Source organism: Dioscorea cayenensis, unplaced genomic scaffold, assembly GCF_009730915.1.
Source record: "Dioscorea cayenensis subsp. rotundata cultivar TDr96_F1 unplaced genomic scaffold, TDr96_F1_v2_PseudoChromosome.rev07_lg8_w22 25.fasta BLBR01001799.1, whole genome shotgun sequence".
NCBI lineage: Eukaryota > Viridiplantae > Streptophyta > Magnoliopsida > Dioscoreales > Dioscoreaceae > Dioscorea > Dioscorea cayenensis.
Genome location: NW_024088190.1, coordinates 1 through 5354, shown reverse-complemented (window position 1 = coordinate 5354; position 5354 = coordinate 1). Strand labels below are relative to the sequence as shown.

The window sequence follows — 5354 nt, the reverse complement described above, 5'->3', positions numbered from 1 at the left end:
CTCTAATCGTCAAAAACTGCCGCCGACCACCATCTGAAACAAGGTCCTCAACCTCATCAGCGAACTCATCTCCCTACTGAAGATCTTGCAGTATAGTCATGTCCAGGAATCGAGTCTGTCTGAAATGGAGTCTCTATAAGCGCTCATAACGGACCTGATGTTTGGGAATCGCAAATCGCATGTCCTCGGCCTCAGGGGATTACTCCCGTGGCCTCTTATCAGCTTGCTTCTTTAACCTAGGTGCCACGATCTGCAAAATTTTAAACAAAATTGGTCAAACAAGTTGAAAAAATAATACTGCAGAAATCCACACAGTCGTGTGAAATTTCCGCACGCCCGTGTGGATCCGCGGGGTGTGAGAACCGCACGGCCACGCATCAATAATCCAAGTACAACTTAATAATGCCTCTAGCTTCGTCCTAACCATAAATCATTGTTCCAATTGAAGAAACGAAGCATTATTAACCAGATTAATCGATAGAAATCATGAATTGATGAAGAAGATGATGAAAAAGGATTTACGGACGAGGAGGGGTTTGAAAATGAAGAGCCGGCCGGAAAACTTCGCTAAAATCTGGTGCTATGGACTCTGAGAGTAATGTGAGAGTGTTTTCAAGTGAAAAGGAGTTGTGAAGAGGGAGAGAAACCATCCTCTTTTAAATAGAACTCCCGACTTCTGGCATTCTGTGCATTCACACGAGCGTGTGGAAATTCCGCACGCCCGTGCGCCTCACTTCAAAAACTCCCCAGGGGCGTGCGCACGCCCGTGTGTGCTCTCGGGAAAAACTCTCGCTGACTTAGAATGATCTCCCACTGGTGTGCGGAAAATAACCACGCCCGTGCGCTAGACCCACAGGAGCAGACGCACGCCTCTGTGGCTTCCCTGGACATCTGAGAAAAATATCAAGTCTCACACACGCCCGTGCGGAAATTCCCCACGGGCGTGGGCATTCACATGCCCAACTCACAGGGGCGGCCGCACGCCCCTGTGTTTTCTTGGGATGGAGGGAGCACCCTGCAAAGTTTCGCACGGGCGTGCGGAAATTACCCACACCAGTGCATGGTTTACAAGGTCGACCACAGGGGCGAGTCAACGTCCCTGTGTGCTCTCGGGAAAATCTGCCCAACTCTGTAGGAATTCACACGCCAGTGTGAAAATTACCCACGGGCGTGCACCAGTCGCATGGTCGTCGACAGAGGCAGCCGCACGCCCCTATGCCTTCTCTGGATGAACTCGCAGTACACATCCATGGGTGTGTGGAAATTCCACACGCCCGTGTGTTTTCTCTGGATGACTTAAAAAACTGCGAGCTCACGCACAACTAGTCCGAACATGTTTACACACTCTCGAGCCGCCTCTATTATGCAAAATTTACTAGAAAAAAAAACACAAAATAGAACTCAAACAACCAAACTTCGCCAATTCTCAACAAAACACACATTGAATTCTTTTAAAAACCCACTATAAAATTGCAGCACAAGCACTAAAAAATTGAAACACCAACACTTAACAGTTTATTCATGTAAACAACTAAACTAAAAGGTAAGAAAACAGTAAATACTTGGGTTGCCTCCCAAGAAGCGCTTGTTTTCAGTCACTTAGCTTGACGTACCTCTTCCTTACCTTATGGGGGCTTGAAAAGAGTGTGTTCCTCCCGACTAGATATTGCATAGCTACTTCCTTTAAACCAATAATCTACTTGCCGTGGTGGAATATTTGTTGGAGAGTCCAACCATGTAACCTTTGGCCTCCACGGAAATAATTTGGGCTGGGAATTGTCCAAGCTAGCACAGATGGGTCATTGGATGGCTTCAATCTCCTACCCACATCTTCTTCCAAACCCAAAATCTCTTTCTTGCAATTTATGTGTTGACTAATCCCAATGAGAGATGCTTGCTCCATTACCTTAGGATTTGGGTCTTCTTCCCTTTCAACTTGGAAGCAATATGTCTTCACCAACTCTCCTTGCACCATTTCTTGCTCACAAACATACTGTCCACTCAAACAATTATCACATTGAATGGACGGTTCTTCTTGTATCCTTTCAATCTCGATAACATCATACTCGTTCCACCCCATTTCTTTATTGTCATTCATTACCACATCTTCTCTATAAGGAACTTGACTTGCTTGCTCAAATACTTGTTGTTCCACGGAGAGTGTGTCAAGTATCCCTCCTAGTTGATGCTCAAGGTTTTTGTAGGAGGCTTCATGACATCTTCGTGTGGTCTCCATATTTTGGACACAGACATCAGATTCTTCAATAAAATTAGCTAATACTCTTTGTAACTGAAATGTATCCTCTCCAAGTATCTCACCCGTTTGACATTCCTCTTGAGGTGCTTCCCAATGTTGTTCACCATTATCCCATAATACGTTTGGTTAGCCCACTTCAATTGGATGATATGCGTAGTAACATGGAATGTTTTGTTGTCGTGAAGTAACAATTCTATCAACTTTTTTATTGAGAGCTTCAACCTACAAATATAGAGCAAGGACTGGGTCAATCATCATTTAAAATCCTTGCAAGAAAAAATAAGACATGACAATAGAAAAACAAATGAGAATGATGGAAGAATAAGAAAGTGTGAAATAATTTTTTTTTTAGAATAAATCAGAACGGTGATAGAGAAGAGATGTGAATAGAATGAAGGGTAAATAGCTAAGAAAACAAAGTGCAAAGTATCTCTAAACGCCTAGCTCCCCGGCAACGGCGCCAAAAACTTGACAAGGTCCCCTTGCGTATATCCCGCAAGTGCACGGGTTTGTCGAAGTAATAATCCCGGGTGAGCGGGGTCGAATCCACAGGGAGTAGGGAAGAAAGACACTTAATTCGATTCTTAGCTATGTGGAATATCAACAGTGATAAGTGTGGAAATGATTCAATTCTCAACAATAAAATCAACAAGTAAGAGAGCAAAAGTAAAGAAGAGGGTAAGGCAATCGATAAAGATGGGGTACTCGGATAATGCTTCACCTAGGATAATCGTTTCAAGTGCAAGAACCCACTATTATGCTTCCTGATCAATGCAATGGTGAGACATGGAAACCTTACATACATAGTCCCAAATCTAAGGTCAACTATGCCTAACTCTATACATGTCCCGGAGGAGAAATCAAACAATCTCAACACCTCGCACTCGCATATAGTTGCAATGAGCTCTAGGGATTCCATGTGATAAATCTCTTCCTAAAAATAGACCTAACCCTTTGGTCCAGACGGAAGGTCCCTAGCCACAATTAAGCCCTAGATACTAAGATCACCTCAACGCTTCACTCCATTGCACGCGCAACTAGGCCCCAACGGAGGTTCATCCCTTAGACCCTTCACTCTGTTATGGCCGTAAAGAACTCATGGAAAGGAGGTAGAATCTATCACGTCGGAGGGAAAAGGGGACGCTCTTGTGCCTCTCGACTCACCCTCTCAACCCTCTTAACCATCTCCAACCTAGCTTTGTCTAATGCTCGTGGTGTGTCACTCACTCACAAGGTTACCAATAAGAACTCTCAACCCTAGTGTCACTCTAGGGGAAATGTTCATACAATTAAGCATTCAATGTTGGAACTCACAATAAACATCAATTTATTGAAAGAATAACAAAGAAGTTCAATGAAACGAATACATCCTAAGGTTCACAATCATCCAAGTACCCACTAGGGGTTTAGCTCTCCATGGAGCTAAGTACAATCAAAGAAATAGAATGTAAAAGCAATGAATTCATAAAGAAACCCCCTCGATGGTCGTGTCGATGGTCTTGTGGAAAGTCCTCTACTCATCGTCCAAGGATTCCTTCGTCCGGTATAGGATACGCCTCGATCGAAGCTGTCCTACCAACCTTCTTCCTAATGGAATCACGATGTTGGAGCCATAGAACCTCTCCAAAACCTTAGCCAATACCCATCTAAACCCTAGCCGAAGCCCTCTCGCAAGTTGGGGAAAAGATGGAGAAAAGAATATCAAAATCGGTGCTGAAATCGGCTTTAAATAGGGCTGGAATCGGGCGACTCCACGGGCGTGGACGATACACGCGCCCGTGCGGAATTTCCACACGGGCGTGGATAATTTCCACACGCCTGTGTGGATTCTCTGTTTCTCTGATTTCTCTGTCGGCTGTGAACAGTGCTGCTACAATACTTGCTACAGTATTGCTATAGTGCTCTACTACAGTCTCGACCTGAATAACTTCCCAATTCCATACTTTTATCGGGGTAACGCAAACGGGCACATGTTCACGTCGTGAATCACTTGCTTCTTCAATGATGTACATGTTGGCGGAGCTCTTGTTCTTATATGCATAGGTCGGAATCCTCGAGTGTGACTGCCTTTGTGCCCCTCCACATAGATGTGCTCACTCGAATATGAGGAGGTTGGCACACACTCTAGCACCTCACACCTGACCTATGTCTTCGCGTTCGAACCTTAGCAAGATAGCTGCATTATGATCCACATTGGCCTATTTCCTTCATACTCAGCCTTACAACCCTACCTGTATAAAAGTAACATAAAAACACACATATTAATGTAAAAACCTGAGAAAAGTAATGCTCAACATAAGGAATGAACGCTTCGCATTCATATCGTATAAGCACTTATCAGTACTGCTCCAGGTTATGACCCGAGGGAATCCCTCAATATTGATTAAAGGAGATCCTGAGCTTGAACCTACACTTAGAAGAAAAGAGAAAGAACCTGTGCAGGAATAGTCTAATTCAGCTGATTTGGAAGTGGAAGAATCTGAAATGTGGCAGAACAGAATGAGCAACAGCGAACATTATCCGATTATGCCAGACCTTCAGTGTTGGGGACACAGTCGAGTATTGTGCGTCCCCCGATTACAGCTCAGAACTTTGAGCTGAAGCTGGCATTCATCCATATGTTGCAGTAATCCACACAATTCAATGGTTTGGCCGATGAGGATCCAAACAGTCATATAGAGAACTTTCTCGAGGTGTGTGATATGCTGAAGATAAATGGGGTGGCGGATGATGCCATCAAATTGAGAGCCTTCCCATTTTGCCTAAAGGGAAGAGTGAAGCAGTGGCTACACTCATTATCCAGAGCATCAATTACTACTTGGGAGGAGATGGTGGAAGCTTTTCTGGCCCGTTATTTCACTCCCGGAAAATCAGCAAAGCTTAGGAATGAGATCTCATCCTTTGTTCAGTTGGAATTGGAGTCTCTATTCAAGATATGGGAAAGGTTCAAGGAGCTATTTAGAAAGTACTCACAACACGGATTCCTGGAGTGGATGATTGTTCAGACCTTTTATAATGGTTTGAACCCGAGTACAAGGCAACTCATGGATGCGGCAGCAAGAGGTACCTTAGGTAGCAAGACCCCCGATAAAGCCCG

General features: G+C 44.2%; 1 non-coding gene across 1 annotated transcript; it reads right to left on the bottom strand.

The window, feature by feature from the left end:
• Positions 1 to 5133: 5133 nt before the first annotated feature.
• Positions 5134 to 5240, bottom strand: LOC120257023. Its single transcript, XR_005535484.1, has one exon. It is a non-coding gene; the product is annotated as a small nucleolar RNA R71 (small nucleolar RNA).
• Positions 5241 to 5354: the final 114 nt, after the last annotated feature.